This window comes from Physeter macrocephalus, chromosome 17 (assembly GCF_002837175.3).
Source record: "Physeter macrocephalus isolate SW-GA chromosome 17, ASM283717v5, whole genome shotgun sequence".
NCBI classification, from domain to species: Eukaryota; Metazoa; Chordata; class Mammalia; order Artiodactyla; family Physeteridae; genus Physeter; species Physeter macrocephalus.
The window spans coordinates 26,105,331-26,129,449 of record NC_041230.1 but is presented as its reverse complement, the minus strand read 5'-3'; the positions used below and the strand labels follow the sequence as shown (position 1 = coordinate 26,129,449).

The window sequence follows — 24,119 nt, the reverse complement described above, 5'->3', positions numbered from 1 at the left end:
CTCCACATCACTAGGCCGTGTCTCTGTTGCCAGTGAGGACTGTGCTGGTGCCCCTGGGCACTGTAAGCATTCGAGCTTGTGACTTCTGATCTATAATAACACCAACCAATTTATGTTGTGCTTATTACATGCCCGATAACCATTCTCAACCCCTTTATATCTATTAACTGACAACAACCTTACAAGGTGGGTACTCTTATCGTCTCCATTTTATAGGTGACGATGCAAGTAAACAACTTGCTCCAGGTCTCATACCTAGTAAGTGGCAGAGCGGGCTTTGAACTCAGACCATCTGACTCCAGAGTCGTGCCCTTTACCACCACGGTCCACTTGCCTCTGTCACACACACATATTTTATTACTCTGAATTGTTTTTACGTTTTTCATGGATGTCCATCTTTTATTTCCCAAAACTATATTGGCCTCAACAGCATAAAATGCATCGAATTTCCTTCGTGTTTTACTTTGGTAGACTTTTTTTTTTTTCAAATGCCCTTCGATTCCACTTGATCAGGATGATCTGTATAAGTAAGTATATTTCATAATTCCACCCACCTCCAATAGGAAGCTAGCCAAAGCTGGCTCTCCAAGAGCAAGCGTGGCATTGGCCAAAACTGCCAAAGGCTGTCAGCCCCACACGGTTGAAGATGGAAGTTAGTCTTCACACTTCTCACAGTGACAAACCCTGCGAGGCTGTGTTACACAGCCGCTAGGCTGATGGCTGGAATACACACGTATTAGGTTTCATTAGTTCCCCCGTTTGGTTCACTGTGGGTTTACCCACACAGCTGGGCTTGGAGCCTATCCTTTCCCTTAAATTAGTTCTAGTTCTCTGCAGTTTTGATTTACTGACAAAACACTCTATCTAGCAGTGGCATAAGAGTTTCATCTGGGTGGCAGAGACAAACTGTGTTTGTCTGGGTGTACAGAAACCGTGGTTGGTACAATTGGGCCAGTTGGGTCATTTAGCATTTCCATGTGGGGCACTCACCAGAGGAAGGTATTTTAATTCCCAATTAGTTCATATTAGCAAAGGAAATGTATTTTCCATTATTTCTTTACTGGGGATTCTGATTCATAAAATATCTTAAGGAAAATACATTTTACGTTACCGAGTCTTTGATTTCCCAGGGAAACTAATAAATAAGCAACAAAAACATGATTAAAGACTGCTTGAACTACCATCCAAAAAAGGAACTCTAGCCGGCAAAGAAGCTTTCTGATCAGAATCTTTTCATTCCTAGAAACAGAATTCTTACTTAGCCTTTCAAAAGGCTGATGAAGGCTTCGGCTAAGTTTTGACATAAGATTTCCATATTCAAAATATCTGTTGAAATAAGGGGAGAAGGGATATGAATCTTGAAGCTGCATTAGTCTGAAAGAGAGCTTGGTAAGCTAGAAAGGGAAATTACTTCTCTGTAATTGGAATTCTCTCCTAAAAAATCCCTTTGAAATGATGTTCAGCCACTTTCCCATTATGTGTCCCAGAGAAGCTAACTTTAACCCTTTCTGGAACTACTCATCATGAAACCATTTGATGTTTATAAACTACTCTGGGAAGAGATTCTTGAGCAATGGTCTGTGTCATCAAAGAACTTAATAATGAACAAGTAGTTCCCAAGAGTCCTAGACACGTTTCATAAAATTTTCTCCATGACACTTCCTCCCATTAGTACACTGATGCTTACATTTATGTTATCAATTTATCTTGGCCATACAGTCCTAAGACAGATGCCCCCAGACTCCCCAATTTGAGTTCCTTTCCCTCTGAAATGACATAACTAAATTCTTCTCCAGCACAGTTCTTTAAGTTCTTTGAAGGCAGGGATTGTGTTTGATCCTTCTTTGTATCTTTAATGCCCGTATGTAGTAGTTGCTTGGTAAATGCCTCATGAATCATGAGTGAGAGTTAGCTGGGTAAGCATGGCAAGTTACTTAACTTCTATTCTCTTCAGGTTTTCTCATCTGCAAAATGATGATAATGTCATCCTCAAAAACCTCTCATGAGGATTAAATGAGTACATATATAAGTAATATGTACTACATGTATTATATTAGCATAGTGCTTGGGAAACAGCTATGTTATATAGCTATCAATATAGAGCTGGGGCATGATGGCAAGTTACTTAACTTCTATTCTCTTCAGGTTTTCTCATCTGCAAAATGATAATGTCATCCTCAAAAACCTCTCATGAGGATTAAATGAGTACATATATAAGTAATATGTACTACATGTATTATATTAGCATAGTGCTTGGGAAACAGCTATGTTATATAGCTATCAATATAGTAATATAACTAATAATATAATATTTTATACACACACACACACACACACACATATAAATATAGGTTCTCTTCCCTTTTACATCTACCTTGATGTGAAGACAAGAAATCTGGTTCTGCCTGGAGATAACCCATAATGCTAAGGCATTCCATTGAATTTCCATGTCATCAGGCTACATGGCTTCATCGTATTAGAGCTGGTGCCTGGTATCAAAACCAAAAGAGTGTTCATCTGGCCTATGGGAAAATTCTCATGTACATGTATGACATCCCATTTTGTTCTCTCTCCTCTTTGGTTAAGGATGCAAATTCATTAAATAGTATGTGGTGTCTAACATGGGTGTTTTGTAATTACTTGACAGCTATATCTTACTTTCATGCAGTAGCTCAGCTCATTGTAATGAGGAGGAAATATCAATTTCAATTTGATTTGGAAGATAGTTATAGCCAAAGAATAACCCAACATGGGAAATTCTGTTGCTTTTACTTGCAAAATTTTAATAGGGTCATTTCCCTGAAGATGTAACATGCTACGTAAAGATAATTAAACATTTTCTGAGCCTATTTCTTAATTATATTTATTGAAATATAATTCACATTCCATATGATTTACCCACTTAAAGAGTATATTTCAGTGACTTTTAGTATATTTGTTTCTGCCCACTCCAGCCCGACAACCACTACTTTCTGTCTCTTACAGATTAGCCTATTCTGGACATTTCATATAAATGGAATCATACTGTATGGTATTTTGTAACTGGCTTCTTTCACTTAGCAATTCACAATTCATCCATATCATAGCATGTGTTATTATTTCATTTTTTATTGCCGAATAATATTCCACTGTATGGATATACCGCATTTTGATTAACCATTCATTATTCAAGAGACACCTGAGTTGTTTCCACTTTTGGCCTTTATGAATAATGCTCCTCTGAACATTTGTGGGCAAAGTTTGTATAGATATATGTATTTATTTCTCTTGGGTAACTAGGAGTGAAATTGCTGGATCACATGGTAATTCTATGTTTAACAATTTTAAGAATTTCTAGACTGTTTTCCAAAGTGGCTACACCATTTCATATCCCCACTAGCAATACACAGGGCTGTAATTTTTCCCTCTCGTCATCAACACTTGTTATAATTTGTCTTTATGATGACATATGTTTTTAAGTGATCACAACAAATTTTTTAAAGTATCACTGCTTTAAAAACAATTGTGAAAGTCACAGTTTATTAAGAGCTTTGAAGATCTGAAGTGCTTCTGGAATTGTAAAGGGTAATGTAAATATCAAGAGCAGTAGAAATCTCCTTCCATGAAATGGCCACCAGGGAAATATAAGGATGAAGAGGTTAAAGTAGAATATATAATCTTGCTTAGAATCGGTTAAAAATGCATGCAGCTTCATAACCAGATAGAAAGACTATAGTACTCCTGATGGTGTCTTCTCCTCGTCTTCTTCCATTCGTTTGCTTTTGGGTGGTAAAAAGGATGTATTCAAGTAGAAATTTGTGGTCTTTTTCTTGAAGTGTTTGGAACACAATATTACCAATCATCTGGCCTCAAGGAAGCCCTTCCTGAGGCCAAATTCTACCAGGGTTGGAAGGCTGAGCACGAAGCTGGTGGCTTACACGTTGTCTGAGAGCACAACCTGGTGACCACATGCTGAAAGCCAAGTTCCCAAGGGACACTGAGAACGATGAAGTCTTGGGAGGCTACTTCAGTAGTCTTCAAAGCCATAAAGTACAGTGGGTGGGATTAACACGCTTTCCCCTTCCTTACTCCACTCTTATCAATTTCTCAGACCAATTGGAAGCAGAGAAAAAGCATGAAATCTAACGGTCTTTATCGATGAGTCCTACACCTTATGCTTTGGGAGCAGGGCAAAGGGTAGGGCTATCAGATTCTAAAGTCATCTGAGAAAGCAAAAATTATGAAGACTCAAAATTACACTCAAAAGTCCCTCCAAGTTGAACTCAAATATATTTACCTGTCACTTGTAGGTCAATACCATTTTCCAGTTAGTCAAACACAGCTAGGTTTCCCTCCACCATTGGAACAGATACGGCTCTTCAGTTAAGCACCAAATGTTCAATTAGGCAACAAACAGTTGCTTTATGTTTTGAGGCCATATTGCACCAAAAGAATACGTCTTTAAGGTGTTAGAATCACACTCATAACAGGAAAATATTTACCCTCTGAGAAGCAGGCAGATTCCTGACTTCTGTCTCACATTTACCCTAGGGCAAATGCTTATGGAACGGAATGTCAGGGAAAAAACTATATTGTTATTGCCATTTTTTTCTCTCTCTCTTGTTTAATATAAATTAGTTAAAAAATGTGTATGATGCAATTACTGAAATCAGTTTCAAAAAAAAATCCAAAGTTTAGACAAAAGTCATCTTCGTCATAGATTAAAAAGGAAAAGACTCAATTGCTAAAGAGACTTAAGATCACTGTATTCAGTAATAAAATTCCAGAGACTAGAAAAGGTTTTGGACTTTTCTGAAAGTGGAAGACTACTTAGATTTTTATCTAGCATAAACCACTCATTTTATAGCTGAGGAAAATGAGATCCAAACATATTTAGTGACTTATCCAAGGTCACAAGGCTGATGAGGGGCAGAGCCCAGCTCAGAGTGCAGACTTCTTGACTCATATTTTATGTTGTTAGAAAGTCTGATGAATCAAAGAAATTGCTCAAAAGTAAAAGTATACCTAGTGGTTCCAACTTTACTATACATCACACGTTATACCAATTAAAATGCAATACATGGGTGATTATTGCCCTGCTTTAATCATATTGTGTTGTCTACAACATGCTGATGGACATGTGTTTTGGAAAATCAAATAAAACCACAGAGTTGGTTGTCACCGGCTCTATTTCTTTAATTTACATCGTCTCAGCTTGCCTTTGGGGTATTTATAGACCAAAGCAAACCTGTTCCCTAGAGACACTGTGGAAACAGTTCTTAAAGCAGAGTTACTCTTTTTGTTGTTGCAGTCACTAATAGTCAGAGAATCAGAATGGTAGCATGATTCTGTGGGATTACATGGCAACTTCAGTTGGACCAGAATCTCCCCTGGTTAGCAGTCCCAGGAATCACCAGTAGCTGAGAAAAATACCCACAATCCAGAATCTGACTTGGGCCCAAAAAGTTAGGAGGGTTTTTTTCACCCGTAAATATATCTGTCCTCCATTCTCCAGCCCAACCCCCTTCCTTTTCTTTGAAATATGAGTATGATCTCTACGCCTGGTGACCTGTGGGAATATACTTGCTTGTTTGCTTTCTCCCGTGTTTTTCTTAATGCAATAACTTGAAATGTAAACATGAGGTGACAAGTAAATCCTCAGTCAAAATAAGTTTGCAACCAAACAGGAGGAGGAAAGAAAAAGCACGTAGAAAGCTGGCCGCGGAGGCTGTTGAATGGCGGCCAAATCCACGGCCAAAGAACTAATAGAGCACAGCGTTCATCACGCAAGACCATTCCTGCTCTTGTTCGTCAGGCTGCATTCTGGATCTCTTCCTTTGAGACTCACCATTTGTTCTGACTTTATATCTAATGCAACAAATAGGTAAAGAGAGATCATGGCATGCTGTCTGGATATAAATTCTGGCTGCTTTTCTCCAAACCAGAGGTACCTCAAGGAATAATGTCTGTCAATCCAGGGGTGCGAGGCGGGGGGAAATGCCTGTGTGTTGGTTTTTAAAATTTCCTTGTGAGGCAGAAACTTAGCAAATTAATGATATCTTCTATGATTCAGACATGGAGAGAATCCAGACTTTCCCATTCTCACTTGCCACAGAGTTTGGGAGAATCGGGCCAATTTATGGCACAGTCTCTATCAGAGGAGAAATGAAGGTCACAGAGTTGTAAATCACAGAGAGGGGACAACACTTACCACCCAGCCACCGGCTGTTTTCAGGGGGTCTTTAGCAACAGCTCAAGGGCTACCAAGTGTCCTGAAAGCAAAAGTGCGTCCAGCGCCACATTATGAAAAAGCCACCGCTTTCAGCAGTTTCCATACTGTTGCCATAAATTCTACCCCTTTCTTCCTCGGTTGTGTTGGTCCCATGGCAGCCATGACAGCCTGTCTCCACAGGACCTAAGCTGAGAGGGATGAGTTACAAACCCAAATCCCAGTGTTTGTTAAGGGGATTTATGCATTAAGTTCTCTGAAACTTTACCCGGAAAGTCTTCCTCATTCCTCTGGTGGGTTTCCGGAAGAGAGAAATCCCCTTGGCGTATCTCCCTTTGACTCAGTGCTGGATAGGGGCATGTATAAATCCTGCTAATGACTTCTGCCTGTGGCTGACAGGTCCTGGTCTTTGGTGAAAGCTGGGTTCTCAAAAACTGCTTTTTATTTCTTTCTAAAGAGGATTTCTTGCAGGACTTCTTCAGTAAGCATCAGTCAGCGTTCCGCATGACAGCTGTCAACACCCTTCGTTTACTTGGGTGCTCCAAACGGAGGGATCTAATTCATGCTGTCAGATCTGGGATCCTACACATTCCAACATTTAGAATTTAAAATCGTCTTGGGTAAAATCTAAAGGCTCTGTTTGGGGAGTTAGTTTCCTTTCTTTGGAGATGGGAGGGAGTTACCTTTTTAACATACTCCACTCTTGAGATACAGAAGTCTTGGTTTTCCTTTGTGAATTAGCACCATTCACGAGGGGGATGGTGAGGGTGCTTGGACACTGACTGATTTTATAGTCCCTGGCTACAGGGACTGATTCGGGGAAGGACTCATAAATCACTCAGACTAAGGAGGCACGGTAAGGAGCTGGGGCTTCTAAGAACGAAAAGTTTTTCTTCGATTATAGGATTAGTGGTGTGATGGTAGATGTGAAGTCTGGAGCTGCAACCATCTTGCAAACAGAAAAGGCCAAAGCTGCCAGGAGCTATGAGAAAGCGAAGAATGCAACCAACTAAGAAGAACTAAGAGCGGAGAGATGGGTCCTGATGATACGGTTAATCCCTGCATTAAGCTATGCCTGAAGCTAGTTACCATGCACTTTTCGATGGTGTGACCCACTAAACTCTTTCTACCTAAGTCAATTGGAGTTGGGTTTTCTGTCGCTTGCAACTGATACCTAAATTCAGTAAGGAGACTCTGGTGTGTGTGTGTGTGTGTGTGTGTGTGTGTGTGTGTGTGTGTGTAGTCTCTGATCTACAGTCCTATCTGCTCCTAGAACATGGGAACACATTACAACAATCTTGACATCTTGAACAGAGATGCTGGCAGAAGTCCTTTAAGATTCCATCCCTCTTATAACCTCAAGTACTACCTTGCTTGCCCTCTCCATAATGCGCCCGTGCTCCTGTGTCTATAACCTCCCTCACCACTGCTTTTCGCCCTTGGCATATATACATGCTCTTGACTCTTCCATCTTATGAAATGTCTCCCTTTACTCAGACCCCATTCTACTTGTCACCCTGTAACTATACTTTCTTTCTCAGTCGAGCTTTCTGTAGGAATAGTCTACACCAACCCTTTCCAAAGCCTCAGTTCTGCAGAGGGTTATATAAAAAAGAGTATATGTATGGTCAAATATATTTGGGGAAATGCTCCAGGCGGTAGCCTCCTTTTGGAGAGTTACAATTAGCACGGGAGTATCAAGGGCTTTGGGGATTGTTGCAGGGATGAAAACTATTCAATTTTATTTAACCCAACGTTTCCCAAATTTATTTGACTATGGAAACCACTCCCCTCTTTTACTCTGCTTAAAATCATTTAACATCCCAAGGACTGAGAGTTATGAGGGGCACGCATTGGGAAATGATGCTTTATACTTGATGCTTTCATCTCTCACCTCCCATTTGTTCACTTAAAATTTATTATAGAATATTTTCAAATATCAGAAGTATACAGAATATTTGTAGCTCTTATCAGTTTTGCCAAATCTTAACGAGAAAGATCTAGATCAAATATGGCAAAAGACGTGCGGTTTTCAAATGCTGCATTTCTCTCGCGCCTTTTCACCTCAGCACACATCCCCTTTGTCTTGAGTGCCTCTTCTCTCCTTTCCCCACCATTCTTTGCCTGGCAAAATCCTATTCCTTCTTCCAGACTCAGATATTAATACCTCCAGGAAACCTTTCCTGACCCTTCCTTCTCCCCAGCCTATCACGGTTCCACGGCCTCCTTTGACTTCCCAAAGCTCCCTGAATGCACCCCTAGCAAAAGAGAGCAACGATCACATTCTTATTAACTGCCTGCTTGCTCACCGGTCTCCCTTACTAGACACCAAAAGTTCCTTAAGGACAGAACCTGCCTTTTATTTCTGAATCCTCAACCTCCTGCCCAGTGCCAGGAATATCAGAGATCACTCTTTGATGTTTCTTGAATGATGAATGTTCCAGGCCTTCTCAGTGGGTCTTCCCTGCACTTAACAGAAGTGTACAGGTGTACAAGCCACCAAATTTCTCGGCTACTATGTTGTCAAGACTTCTCCACGTTTTATCCTGCTATACTATCTTTCCTCTTGGGATGCTGTCTTCATTTTTATTTTTCCCTCTAAAAGCAACTGAATCAGCTAGGACGTGCTCTGCTCCAAGGAGCAGAAAACTAACTCTCAAAAGCTGCAACCATCAGGATACTAATTTATTTAAGAAGAAGTCTGGAGGTGGGAGGTTGTTTTTGTCGTTCTTTTTTTTTTTTTTGGCTGTATTTTTGGGTCTTCATTGCTGCACACGGGCTCTCTCTAGTTGCAGCGAGCGGGGGCCACTCTTAGTTGCGGTGCACGGGCCTCTCATTGCGGTGGCCCGTCTTGTTGCAGAGCATGGGCTCCAGTAGTTGTGGCTCACATGCTCCAGAGTGCGGGCCCAGTAGTCGTGGCACACGGGCTTAGTTGTTCCGCGGCACGTAGGATCTTCCCGGACCAGGGCTCGAACCCGTGTCCCCGGCATTGGCAGGCGGACTCCCAACCACCACGCCACCAGGGAAGCCCGAGGTGGGGTTTTGACGTTGTTCGTCATGGATCCGGGCTCTTTCTGACCATCCGTTCCACCAACACCAGCGCAATAGCTTTTTGCCCTCATACTTGTCCCCTTATGGTTGAAAGCTGGCTGTTGAAACTCCTACATCGTGTCCTCTCACTGGGTACCGAGGCGGGAAGCCTCCGAAAGGGCAGAGGATAAGGCTCTGTCTTTTTACCAGCAAGGAAATCCTTCCTAGAAGCCTTAGCAGGTTTTGCCTTACAACTCATAGGTTAGAACTTGTCCCATGGTCCCCTACTTGCAAGGGAGGCTGGGAGAGTGAGCATCTAATGCCATATGGCTTGCTTACCCCAATGCTGATTTACCCCTGGGGCTGGCAGAGGGTCTTACCTTCCCTGAAATTAAGGGCCCTCTATCCACCAGCCGAACGAAATTCGATTCTTAGCGGGGTGAAGCAGCAGGGTAGGGAGGGGGACTGGCTGTCGGACAGGCAACAAAGTGTGCCTGCCAGGACAACACTGGTGCGGTTGCCAGGGGATCTGGCCGTGAAACGGAAAGATTCAAGTTTCTAGGCCGAGGGTTCTCACTGGCCACCCCTGGGTTCTTGGCCAGCTCCTGATGACCTCTGAGTTTAATGTTCATTAGCTCTAATATGAGGTTTCCTCAGCAGTATCATGTGGGCTGATTAATAACTTTTAAAACAGGTGGGAAAAAAAGTGCTTCTGCCCACCCAAATTCTTAGGTTAGGCATCTCCTGACATTTCCTCAGGCAAGAAAACATTCGTTCATGTGTTCATTTGAGACTTAACTGTGCCTCTCCCTTGTGGCAGTTTGGGTCACAGAGAGAGTTACAGCCACCTCGGCCCTCAAGTGGCTTACTTTCAGGTGAACAAGACAAACATTTACACAAACAGCTAATATGCTTAACGTGTAAGTGCAAGAACTGAGATCTGAAGAAAGTGCCATGGACCAGAGAGGTGGTCAGTTTGCTGGGCAGGGTAAGGGGGCAGGATGCCTACAGGGCGGCCGCATACATTTTACACGTGTGCTTGAGTTGGCAACTGAGAGTCAATGAGAGTTTTAAAGCATTAAAAGTAACTCTTTCCTTCAAAGGTAAGAGAGGCCCATCCCATTTGCAAATTCAATGGCTACTAAATTGCAGCACTCCTAAAAGATTACAAACTGTGTTTAATAAACAAAGACTTCATTATCATGTAAGAGAAATATCTGTCAACTGCGTTTCTAGGTTTTTAAGCAACTCCGATGAAATGAAAACCTGTATTTTGTCCTTCCATAAAACTGAACAGGTTAGTGATAGATCCCATAAATCCCGCAATTATTTAAAAGCACAAAGCCTAGCTTTACTACATGATCGCTGTTTAAAATAACACTTCACCAGATTCTGCTTCCCAAAACCACTTTGGGGAAAAGTGCTTTCCTAAGTGACATCACCCCCATTTTCCACATAAACTAAAAAAAATAAAGGCTCATATTCAGAAGTAGTAGGCTACAAAAGGAGGATTGCTATACCTTAAGAGCCCGCTATGGAACCCCCTATTGCCCTGAGAGAAACAAAGAAATAAATTAAAAATATAAAAATCCCCAAATACACAGAGTTGGGCTTAAAAGAGGTGGGCTGGTTTCCCCCCAAATCCATTAATAAAATAAATCACTGCATTTCATATTCACAGTCATCTCTGAAAGTTCTCCTCTTAATTGCTCCATGGCATCATGTTTTATTTTAGTCAAGTTCAGGTTTTATGGCCAGGGACTAATGGGCATGGAGTCCCCGAAGAACTTGTTTTAAAACCTTGACCAGTCAACCATAAAAGGGATATTAAAACAGCTACAGAGGCTAAATAAGAATTAAAAAGTATAGCCACTTATTTTGAAATTAGAATCCTCTTTCACATTTAGGAATATAATAAAACGTGTCATAAACGTTCTACTTTCATTCCAAAGTATCGTTGAAAGACTTGACAGGGATATGTAGACACAACCCTTCTATGGTTAAGCGGCACTCGTTAAAATCAAGCACTGTTTTTAGGCATTATTAGAGGCACTTTAAAATTATAAGTGATTACAATGTCATAAAGACCTTTCAGGGAGAGGAACAGAAAAGGAGAAACAGGAGAAGGATCTAATGAACAAGGCTGTTAATAAACTTATACCATCAATGGGTCGAAATTCACAAGCGAGGCAAGGTCAAGCCCTAGTACAGATCTGGATGGAACGTGTAGTCCAAGAGGAGACTGTAAAATGGGTCCAGATGAGGAGTTGTCCGGATCACTGTCGAATCATTTTGTCCTCCCTTATGGGGTAGATTCCAGTCTTGACCTTTTTCATAATCACATAACATCTTTCACTTTACTAATACACCATGTTCTTGACAAAGGTAAGGTGTCAACGATTAGTGAAGTAGCCTCAATTTAGAAGTGGGAAACTAGCCAGGGGAGGATAAATCCAGTCTTGCCTCAAGTTCCACCTGAGAATAAATCCAGTCTTGCCTCAGATCCCCAATACTCTGACAATGGGCCCATCTCTTCATCTGGTGGCCAAGAGAAGGGGAAGGATTGTTCACCCAGGAGGGAACATTCACCCTGATAAGCCACGCAGGACCCAATCACACACAGAACCTGGAAGCGACTTTTCAGGCTTCCTTTTGAAATAGGGCACTAGGTACAAAGAGAAAGAGGATGGCTTTTCCCAACAGAAGCACTCTCTGGCCAAATAGGACAGACACAGGATGTTCAGCAGAAAGGAACCATCTTTGAGTAAACATGATCTCTGAAAAGACTCGAAACAGAGATCTCCGCAGAAATCCAGGTTAGTGTCGAGAGAGAGAGAGAGACAGAGAGACAGAGAGAGAGAGAGATACACAGAGAGAGAGAGAGAGAGAGAGAGAGAGAGAGAGAGAGAGAGAGAGAGAGACAGAGAGAGAGAGAAACAGAGAGACAGAGAGAGAGACAGAGAGAGAGAGGGAGGGACAGGGCCAGACAGAGACAGACAGCAAGCTCAGGGGCAGGACGGCAAAGAGGCCCAGATGCCACTTTCTTTCTAATTCTGCAGCACCTTCCGTTCCTCGAGAGAGAGACAGAGAGAGAGAGACAGAGAGACAGAGAGACAGAGAGAGACAGAGAGAGAGACAGAGACAGAGAGAGAGACAGAGAGAGAGAGGGAGGGACAGGGCCAGACAGAGACAGACAGCAAGCTCAGGGGCAGGACGGCAAAGAGGCCCAGATGCCACTTTCTTTCTAATTCTGCAGCACCTTCCGTTCCTCTAAACAGTTTTCAATAAAAGCATCTTGAACTGGTTTAGATTAGTCCCCACCAGGCACATTTGTAAAGATAAAAAGAACATGGTTGTTTTCCTTCCTCCTAAAGGGGGTTGGGAGGAGAGGGCAGGAATGTTTAGCCTGGTCTCAGGGAGGACAGAAAAGAAGAGACGTCTAGCTCGTTCTCATGCCCACGTTTAAAAACAATCATGTCAACTTGCTTTGAAACTTCAAACTCTCCAAGTTGTCCTCCTTTTAATCCTCGGTCAAGGAGACAGCAAAAGTGGAGGGGGGTCGGCGGTGGAGGCGGAGACAAGGGTGCTTTTCCACCCCACCCTGCAGTGCCTGGCAGCAACTCGTCCGTGCAAACATTCAGTAGCCCATCTGAACCCTATTTTAGCACAAAACCATTTTAGTTTTAAAGTGTTTGAATGACTTCAGCCAAATCTGAGGATTGGCCTATTGAATCTGGAGCTGTTCCCTTTCAACTCCGAATGAAGGAAGAATTATGAGACTGGAGTGATTCAATGAGAGTTATCTATCCTGGCACTCAATCAAAGGGATTAGGATTTGGAAAGAAAAGCCTACAGGTGATCCTCCAGGAAGCATACCAAGCAGTTATCAAAAACATACAAGTTCAAAGCAGCTCAATTTTCATATGTTAAATGTACTTGGGTGCAGCCCCAGGCTCCTTTCTAGGTAAAAAATTGTGTTAAAGCTGTTTGTACTTGCATACTGAGCAGACGAGGAAATAAAAAAGCATGTGGCACAGTGGTGCCGGGTCCACCTAGCCCTCATGTAACACCATCAATCAATCTTGTTCTCTGGGTGAAACATGATCTGATACTGTGTCCAGGCTTCCCAGACTCATCCGACTCCTGCCATCATGGCAGATACGCATCCACCTCATCCACGCAAACGAGCTGTCACAACACAAACGCTGCGAGGTCAGCCACCCGGCAGAAGCAGCTTAACAATTAACAGTGAGGACTATTCATGAGTCTCGGGCGTTGTTTTCCCAAAAGCGCCATGATCTGGGTTTAACAGTGTATTACCTACTTAATAGCTTAACTTGGGCACAAGAGGAGAAAAAGAAGGACACACACTGAGATTTAGGGTACAGAAGAGGGTACGCTTTGGGTGGCCTTCCTGTACCAGCAAGTCACCAAGAAATACAATTTATTTTGTCATGAACATTCCGCAGGGCACACACAGAAGGATACAACTGCCTCTGGTGGACCCAAAAGACTCCAGAAAAGTGAATGCCTAGGTTATAAAAGAAAGCAAAGGGAGAACATTTAAATCTATAATCTGTCATTAGAAATGTAAGCAAAACATGTAATAGCACACTAGACACATAATACACACTCAACCAACGGCCGTAAAGGTATGAGAGGAGACAGTACCTGCTTCTGCTACGTCATCCTCTATGGAAAGAAGGTCAAAGTCACACCACCACAAGATTCAGCCTGACACTGACTGAGTGTGAGGTACCTAGAATTTAGCAGGACAGAGCACTGCACCAAGAGGCAGGAGCATAGGTCTCTACTCACCCTGGCAAGCCCTCGCTGAATGCAGGACTTTAGAAAGTGACTCTGCCTACCCAGACTTTGGTAGCCTCATCTATCAGATGGGGATTCAAAGCCTACTCACCCAAAGTAAGAGGCTAGTAACTGACATTTATTTAACGTGTGCTATGAGGCACCGTGCTAAGCATTCTATAGCTGTTAGCTTTTCCCCAACAGCATTACAGGGTAAGTATTAAGATTATTTCCATCTTAGAGATGAGGAAACTGGGAGTGAAACAAGTAACTGGCTCAAAGTCACTATACCAGTAAGTGGCAGAGAACAGATTCTGACCCAGGACTCTCTGAATAGAGGGTCCATGTTCTTAACCTTCTACCTGGTTCTCTAACTATATGAGTGTTTCTTGAATTTGAGTTGCCTTTTATGATGAACATTACCACTAGCCTACTGGGCCGGAGACCCCAGTAACCTCCTCAAATTCTCCCTCTCCCTCCTTCTTTAATCAATTGCCATATCCCATCCCCCTACCCTTGCAAGGTCATTCTATTTCCTGAGCTGTGCTCTTCCAGCCGTGCCCAGGTTGAGGCTTCACCATCTCTCGCTTTAACTCTTGCAGCAGGCCAGCTTGCATTTTCTTTTCTCCAAGTCTTTGCTCATTCCATTCCTGAAGCTTGAAATGCCACCTGTGTCCTTTGCTTATCACAATCGTATACATTCTTCCAGGCCCAGGTCTAGTGCAGCTTCCTCTGACCTTGATGACTCTCTGATCCGTGCTCCCTAAGCACATCAGCTGAATCTTTATTTAGTATGTATTCCATCCTCCTTGGCAGTCTATTTCTCCATATCCCTTACCCAAACCCCCCACGAACTAAACTGTAAGTACCATAAGCACCATGTCTTATTTATTTTTATTTCTGTGGCACCTATGTCTTTCAAATACGGTTTTCTGAACTGGGAAAAAGGGGATGTGGGGAGGAAGGGAAGTCTTCTCTTAAGAGTCTTTCTAGGTCACAGATGCTTGATTCGGATGATGGAACCAGTAAAAACAAAGAGATAGCAATAACAACAAGAGCCCTAGTATTACATGAGGTATGCAGAAGTAGAGTGGGTAAAAATCTAGGCCTTGGTGCCAGATTGCCAAGGTTAAAATCCTAGCTCTACCACTTATTAGCTATATAACCTTGGGAAAGTTCTTAATTTCTCTAGACTTCAATTTCTTCACCTGAGAAATGAGGGATGGGGCAGGGGGGAGAGATAAATTACGAGTTTGGGATTAACATATACACACTACTATATATAAAATAAGTAAACAACAAGGACCTACTGTATAGCACAGGGAATTATCCTCAATATCTTTTTTTAATTAATTAATTAATTTTTATATTTATTTTTGGCTGTGTTGGGTCTTCGTTTCTGTGCGAGGGCTTTCTCTAGTTGCGGCAAGCGGGGGCCACTCTTCATCGCGGTGCGCGGGCCTCTCACTATCGCGGCCTCTCTTGTTGCGGAGCACAGGCTCCAGAGGCGCAGGCTCAGTAGTTGTGGCTCATGGGCCTAGTTGCTCCGCGGCATGTGGGATCTTCCCAGATCAGGGCTCGAACCCATGTCCCCTGCATTGGCAGGCAGATTCTCAACCACTGTGCTACCAGGGAAGCCCTATCCTCAATATCTTGTAATAACCTATAATGGGAAATAATCTGAAAGAGAATATAGATAGATAGATATAGATAGGTACGTAGATATAGATAGATATCTATATATATAGATTGATATAGATATATAGATATATCCAGATACATAGATATATATCTATCTGGATAGATATATATCTGAATCACTTTACTGTACACCTGAAACTAACACAACATTGTAAATTACAAAAAATAATTTAAAAAATGAGGGATAACAACAGTAACTACTCCATGCGTTCGCTCTAAAGGATGAAATAATATACAAAGCATTTGGAATAGCACTCGGCATACAGTAAGTGCTCAATAAATGGTACAGAGATCATTACATGGATGGAAGATTTCCTTTCCTTGCCATCTAAAATACTAACTTCTTAAAGCAGGTATGAGAGAGATGTTAGCAATATAACCCATGCTCCCTCTTTCAAAATCAGAGATGGAAAAACTCTTAACAAGTTGGATATTGCAAACTCTGCTGGAATTTTTTCCCTTCATAGCTCAGCTTAGGGCCCCAGTGTAAAAGAGCAATGCTATAAAGCTGGCTCCTCCTGGCTTCTTACTGCCTTGGCACTGAACAATCAATTTGAAAGTACATTAAGTTATTTAACATGTTACCCAGTAGCAGAAACCTAAAAGTTTAACCATATTTACAAGGAAGAATTATATGAAAATATTTTTATTGATGCTATAAAAACCACCATTAAAAATGACTGCACCGAAAAGCTGAACATGTATGGAACAAATGGGCAACTCTTAAAATATCACCTGGTTCCAGACAGTCCAAATTTTGTGTCTTGTTAGCAAATAAGATAAATGACTTCGTCTGAGATGATGTTTTATAAATCCTATTAAGAGGATGTAAGAGAGGCAATGGCTCCCAAAACAAGAGAATTAATTTCTGAGTTCAATCCCCACTGTACACACAAAAATGTGGGGGGAACGGGAGGGGGGCTTATTGTTGATGTTGTCTTTGGACTAATATACTAATAATGCTCTCTAACAATTACATTTTATACTTTGAAAAATACACGCTCACTCGTTATCTCACTTGATCCTCACAACAAGCCTATGAGGCAGGTCGAGAAAATACTATTACTCTTGGGGTTTTTTTTTTAATAATAGAGAAGGGTAAAGTGGCTTCACCAAAGTCAGTTAAAGTAGAGCTAAGTTAGACTCTTGCTGCTCTCTGACTCCACAGCACGTGGGATTATAGGAGCCAGTGTTTATGATGTGGAGATGGGTGCAACCCTGTCTCCACAAACCCACAGAATGGGGGAAGCTACACTGTCATTGTAGACTCTGTATCCAGATAAAATAGAAGCCATTTGTTCTTTTAGTTAAAAAACTGAAGTGATGTACTCTCACCACCATGTAAATAATGGCGTAGCGCTTTGTATATACAGTTCTTTTATTTTAAGAGCAAGATGTACTCCAATGATTGGTGCAATTTTGTTTTTGCCTTTCCTTGCCAAAAAGAAAATATGGCTTTAATAGAAGTTTACATCTGCGTGGTATTACATGCATGTAAAACAGATGTAACCTAATTACATTTTCATTTAAATTGCTAAATAGCTACTTAAGTAAAAAGCTAAAATAACATACAAACAACAGTTACTATAATAACAAGTGTACTTAGAATTAAATGAAAAGGATCAAAGCTACAGCATATAGAATTTGAGTTGGTCTTTCAAAAAGACAGTGACATAACAACACTGCCTTCATTTACTCAGTAATTTAATGTCTCTACAGCTCAGCCTAGACCCGTGGAAGAAAATCCACCGAGTTTTTATAAAGACTCTGGGTTTCATGAAGATTAGACACACTCTACTAGAGATTATATAGCAAAACCCTAAATTGGAAATTAGAATTCCAGGGCAATACAATCAGCTTGATTATAGTTTTAAGCAGACCTGTCTAGGCTGAAATCAGAAATCAGCTCCCAACTTGGAGATCAGAACGCTCTTTTTGTAGTTTTAAAAGGAGACAACATTACATATCAGGCATTGCATATTCATGACCCATCCCTTCCTGTGTGCCACACAAAGGCTCTCCGAAGAAGGATCCAGAGCATTTGCGATGATATTCAGCTTAGGAGCACGGGGAAGGGAACACACGGTCAGTCTTCACAAAGCAGCAGAGGAAACACCACGTGCCGGTCTGGGACGGCTGAAATCCTAAACGGTGGACTCTGGAAAAACTCAACCCGGTTTAACCTAGATTTGCAGGGTAATGTCCAGTCCTAGCTCTCCCTTTTCAATTTCAATCACATTTTTAACTAAAGGGAATTTCAGGCTTTTGGAGATGATTTGTTATTTTAAGGAGCTGGAGACGAAAACAACTTTTAGAGTGTTAGAGCAATATAAACTTATTCCAAAATTAGAACAGTCTATCACTAAAAGCAGAGGATTTTGAGTAGGACTGCATTTTGAAAATACCCCCCCCGCCCCCCACCCCACACCATTTGCTTTCTTCTCTAAACTAGACCAGCCAGTTTTTCTGAATTTTGCTCAGGAGTGTAGAAAATAAGAGACTTAGATCCAGTCAGCCCTTTTGATCGTGGGTCTAAAATGTTTCAGAAGAATTTTTAAAAAAACAACACTAAATGGAACATCTCTGCTAAAATTGAGGGTTATGCTCTTCAAGCTGAGAACCTCCTTACAAAGACATGGAAAAATTCTTTTCAAAATGAGCTTCAAATTATACCTCAATATACCTTTAAACACATAATTAGCTTCTGGCTCCCCTTTTCATTTTATTCAGCCAATGTCCTCTCTCTAAAGGTGGGAAAGGATGAACAGACTAAGGGTTAGAGGTGAGGATCTGAAAGGAGATCTGAAAAACAGAAAAATCACCCAGGGCCAAAATTTGGTGTCAACCTTGGCATTTGTTTCCTCAACACCACCTCACACATTTTAAGTGGTGAAGAAAGGGCTACAGACATGTATACTGTCTCTCTCTAACGTTCTACAAACACCCTGTACTTCAATCTTAGCAAGGACTTCAAAGGGCTTCCATGCATTTAAAAGATTTTCTTTTTCTTTTCCCTGGCTAGGCCTGCTACACCAAAACTGTGATGACTCCCTGTCTGAGACGGTCTCTGGATCTAAAATGACAGTGAGGGGTATTTGTGAAGAGGACGGGAAACATACTTTGAGAATCTTCTTGTCCCATAGCTATTCCCCAAGTCGAGTGCCTTGGCTTGATCTCTTCAGACCGGCTGCTGTTGGATTTCTGCAAAGACTGTTCATAAAGTTTCACAATGTGTTAAGAACACAATTGCAAAAGGCAAGTGAAGGCTTGTCGTGATTTTGTAACCAATTATTTCATTTGTATTTTATAAATCGGTCATAAATGTCATTGACTAATTGCTGCCCTTTCCCACTTCCCTACCCCCATACACTCACTGGAACAAACAGGCAACCTTGTACCACTCTTGCCAGAGGCCAAGAATTAATGGCAGGTTTTAAACTAAACTTCATCTATTTGGAAGGATATCAATGGTAGCTGAGGACACACTGTAATTTCACTGCTCACCACCACTCCTCCCTGCCCTGAAAAACAAACATATTTCACTACACTCTGTGCCCAAGAAACTCAGATGCCAGCTAGACATCCCAAAAGAAACCAAAAGAAACAATTATTAAAATAATCATGTCATAACATCACTGACGTAGCCAAGGTCTTTTCTTGTCTATCTGATCATCACTAAACCAGTCATTACTCTAAAGCACACATTAAGTGATGATTTATCTGTTTGACTGCGGTACAAACACTATCTTCTGTTGATGCTTAGCGGCTCTGGGAAAGGAAACGTGAATAATGTCCTGCCTCTGAACGAACTCTGAAGAATAACCACATTCCAAAGGTTGATGGGAGGGAGGAGGAGAGAAAGTAATTACTTTGTGATGGGTTAAAAGTCAGTAAGAAGAGAAAGCTGAGGGCGGCTCTGCCCTATAAACATTTCTGGAACTTAAGTTGGCCTTGACAAAAGACCTATGTCATTAAAAAGCAACGATGTAAATGTGACAAGCTGCTCTCAATCTCAGAGTAACTCTGCATTCTTTGCGGTAAGGTTTGAAACCACAGAACAGTCATCGTTCCGAATACACCAGCCTATAAACACTTCCCCTGGAGAAGGAGAAGGTATTGCCACTAAGCCCCTGACTCCACATTTTGTAATTTTTGAAAGCTGAAGTCACAAACATGTGGCTTGTAGGTAAATTCCAGCCTTCAACATGCTTAAAAACATTTTAAAAAATTAGTTGCCAACATGTTTATATAAGTACATTTCATATAAAAATCTGGATTTCCGGCTTCCGTCAGAAAAAAGAAACCTGGCAAGTCCACGCCAGTGGGCCCGCACTCTCTCAGGGCAGCTGGTTGTCCTCTTTAAAGCGAAGCTGTGCTTCCTGGCTCTGCCTGGTCCCCGCAACTCCCTGTCGCATGGCACCTGGCCTGCTTCCCTCACTGACACTGCCTGCTGGCTCCTGTATGGATCCCAGCTTACCATTTCTGTTATTTTGTGTGACCACCAATTAACTGCGCAGCCAGTACTACTTTTCCCTACTTGAAGGCAGAGAAAAAAGGATTTCAGAAGCTCTAAAGTCCTATCTAGCAATTCCAAGTATGACCAAAATTCCACTCCACTGAATCCGTGCTTGAGTTTCAGAACAAGGTGCCACCGTCCCTTATGCTTGCCTGAAGACATCCTGGGCCCCCATCCACTCAGACTGGCTGACCACTAGGTCAGCGGCTGCTCTAAAAAGGATCCAGTACCCTAGGGCTCTGGTGCATGTTTTAAAGGCAAACCATGAAAATGAACTATACTATTCTCTAAAGGAAAAATCCATTGTATTCTTATTTATTCTTACTTATTATTCCGAAATTAAGTTGTTAAAAGTTGAACTATCCGACATGAATTTTCAGCCTGACTCTTTTACACTTATGATGGAGAAAACCCCATCATTCCTCATGATATATTTTTTATAATGAGGAGCACAAAAAACACAGAGAGAAATCTCAGGATCTTTGACCACAGAAATGCATGTACATATTTTGCACCAGCTAGCAGTAATTGTTTTACCATGTGAGGCTCAGGGTAGGTAGTAATATGTAATACCTTTCAACTTTTCATCCCCAAAAGCAAACAGAAAAAAACCTGACCTCTGACCCTGTTTTGAAGCATCACTACCCGCTTGGGTAGTGTTTGCATGTTGAAATATTTATTTCCTTCATAAAAAAATCTATCTGAATATCCAATCTCTCAGCAGTAAAGAGTCTGATTTCCATGTTAGCAGAAGCCTTAAGTAGTTTGGGGCTATGATCTAAACACTACAAGCTTTACCTACTTAAAACTTGGCCAGCTCGGAGCTGCATATCTTTCTCACCGGCTCCTCATTTGCAAAACATAGTAGAGATTCAGGTGAAAGGTGATGAAGTTTCAACAGCTGCAAAGCCCAGTTAGAAAACTGTTTCCTAGGCAGAGCTTCCAAGAGAGTAATATTTCTGAGCCTTCTGTCACTGGAAGATGCGAATTTCTACCAGTGAGGCTAAACAAGTTCTCACGGGCAGGTGTTATAATGGTAACTTCTGGATGTGGTGTGGAAGAGAATGAAGCCTCCTGACCCCTAAAGGCAAGCTTTTTCACCGAAACCCCTCTGATTATAACATGAGAGCACATGACTACCATCAAGATAAGTCTTTCTTCATCTGTTCATTGGTTATGGTACTTGAACAAAACGCCTACTAAAAATGACTTAAAATTTAATTTCCCCCATGAAAAAGGAAAATGTGAATCTCACATAAAGCACTCTACTCCATCATATTCACCAACTTGGACAGACAAAAGAAAAATGGTGCGCCTGAGGCGTGCCATGCTCTTTCATAAGAGTGCGACCCTCAACCTACCTCAAGAATAAGGTTGAGGTTTACACCAATACCTCCCTCCTAATGCTTTCGAATCATAGAGGGTGGTGGGGGTGAGCCTTTGCTTAATTTTTCAATGAGATTCAGGACTGCGATATTGAAATTAGGCTCAGAATGGCTCTTAAGAGCAGAAACGCTTCAGGTTTTCCTCCATGTCTACTGACATTACTCAGGGGAAAGTGGCTTCGTTTTTTTCTTTTCTTTTTTGGTGTGATGATTTGGGGAACACAAAGGAATATGGGCCTTCACCTGTAGATGCCATTAGAACTTTACTTCCAAATTTAATAGTAGCTTGCCAGGCCTAAAATACTCTGGAGAACCCTGCTATCTCATTGTGAGGAAAACTGGCTACACTCTGTTTAGACTTGTGTATAACACGACTCTGTGGGAACTGAGAATTTTGTAATGCCAAGCTGTAGCAGAAAACAGTTTTGGCATCTAATCCTGTGTTAGTTATGGTCGCTTCAGGAAACAAACAAACAAAGCCCCAATATTGCAATAAAAAATATACCGGTTGTATACTGAGCTATTTAAATACAGTTTCTTAAGAAACTTTCTACTGTATTTAGAACTTAAGAACTTTCTATTTAGATTTATTGATAAGAACAAACCTAAATACTAGGGCAAAATTATGTCCTCAACAGACTGTATCACCAGTGGCTGTCTCATTCCACTTCGGATTTACAAACAAAAGGTTTTATGGACAGCTTTTCGGATCGAACCTGCTTGGAAGAAGAGGTTCTTCCTTGAGCTGTAGAGACTGTTGATTAAGGCTTCAGCAAGCCTTTTTGGCACCTTTGGGCAAATTATAAAAAGGTGCCCCTCATTTTTTACAGAACTAGAATAAAAAAATCTTAAAATTTGTATGGAGACACAAAAGACCCCAAATAACGAAAGCAGTCTTGAGGGAAAAAAATGGAGCCGGAGGAATCAGACTCCCTGACTTCAGACTATACTACAAAGCTACAGTAATCAAGACAATATGGTACTGGCACAAAAACAGAAATATAGATCAATGGAACAGGATAGAAAGCCCAGAGATAAACCCACGCACATATGGTCACCTTATCTTTGATAAAGGAGGCAAGAATATACAGTGGAGAAAAGACAGCCTCTTCAATAAGTGGTGCTGGGAAAACTGGACAGCTACATGTAAAAGAATGAAATTAGAACACTCCCTAACACCACACAAGACCGGACACTATAAAACTCTTAGAGGAAAACGTAGGAAGAACACTCTTTGACATAAATCACAACAAGATCCTTTTTGATCCACCTCCTAAAGTGATGGAAATAAAAACAAAAATAAACAAATGGGACCTAATGAAACTTCAAAGCTTTTGCAAAGCAAAGGAAACTACAAACAAGACCAAAAGACAACCCTCAGAACGAGAGAAAATATTTGCAAATGAAGCAACTGACAAAGGATTAATATCCAAAATTTAGAAGCCACACATGCAGCTCAATACCAAAAAACAGACAACCCAATCCAAAAATGGCCAGCAGAACTAAATAGACATTTCTCCAAAGAAGAGACACAGATTGCCAACAAACACATGAGAGAAATGCTCAACATCATTAATCATTAGAGAAATGCAAATCAAAACGACAATGAGATATCATCTCACACCGGTCAGAATGGCCATCATCAAAAACTCTAGAAACAATAAATGCTGGAGAGGGTATGGAGAAAAGGGAACCCTCTTGCACTGCTGGTGGGAATGTAAATTGATACAGCCACTATGGAGAACAGTATGGAGGTTCCTTAAAAAACTACAAATAGAACTACCATACGACCCCGCAATCCCACTACCTGGCATATACCCTGAGAAAACCATAATTCAAAAAGAGTCATGTACCAAAATGTTCATTGCAGCTCTATTTACAATAGCCAGGACATGGAAGCAACCTAAGTGTCCATCAACAGATGAATGGATAAAGAAGATGTGGCACATATATACGATGGAATATTACTCAGCCACAAAAAGAAATGAAACGGAGTTATTTGTAATGAGGTGGATAGAACTGGAGTCTGTCATACAGAGTGAAGTAAATCAAGAGGAGAAAAACAAATACCGTATGCTAACACATATATATGGAATCTAAGAAAAAAAAATGTCATGAAGAGATTAGTGGTAGGACGGGAATAAAACACAGACCTACTAGAGCATGGACTTGAGGACATGGGGAGGGGGAAGGGTAAGCTGTGACGAAGTGAGAGAGTGGCAGGGACATATATGCACTACCAAATGTATAAAAAATAAATAAAATAAAATTCAAAAAAAAAAAAAAAGAAAAGAAAGAAAACAAAAGTTGCCCATGTGGGCAAACAGAGTCCCAGTTTGCAGAGGGGAGGGCGCTTTGGATTTCAGCCCCTCCCCCCTCACATCAGCACCCCCTCTGCTGGGAGCCTGAATGCAGAGTCTAACGTGTTTGCTTAGTATTGAACCTGAAAAACGCATCAAGAGGCCTCTTTTCA

At 41.4% G+C, this 24,119-nt stretch overlaps 1 protein-coding gene and 1 long non-coding RNA gene across 10 annotated transcripts in view; one reads left to right on the top strand and one right to left on the bottom strand.

The window, feature by feature from the left end:
* FTO (FTO alpha-ketoglutarate dependent dioxygenase) overlaps positions 1-24,119 on the bottom strand; it is a 384,589-nt gene that overhangs the window by 97,594 nt on the left and 262,876 nt on the right. The window lies entirely within an intron of this gene.
* Positions 5,588-18,786, top strand: LOC114484030 (uncharacterized). The gene is made up of 3 exons (XR_003676502.2): positions 5,588-5,926; positions 7,113-7,391; positions 18,768-18,786. It is a non-coding gene; the product is annotated as an uncharacterized lncRNA (long non-coding RNA).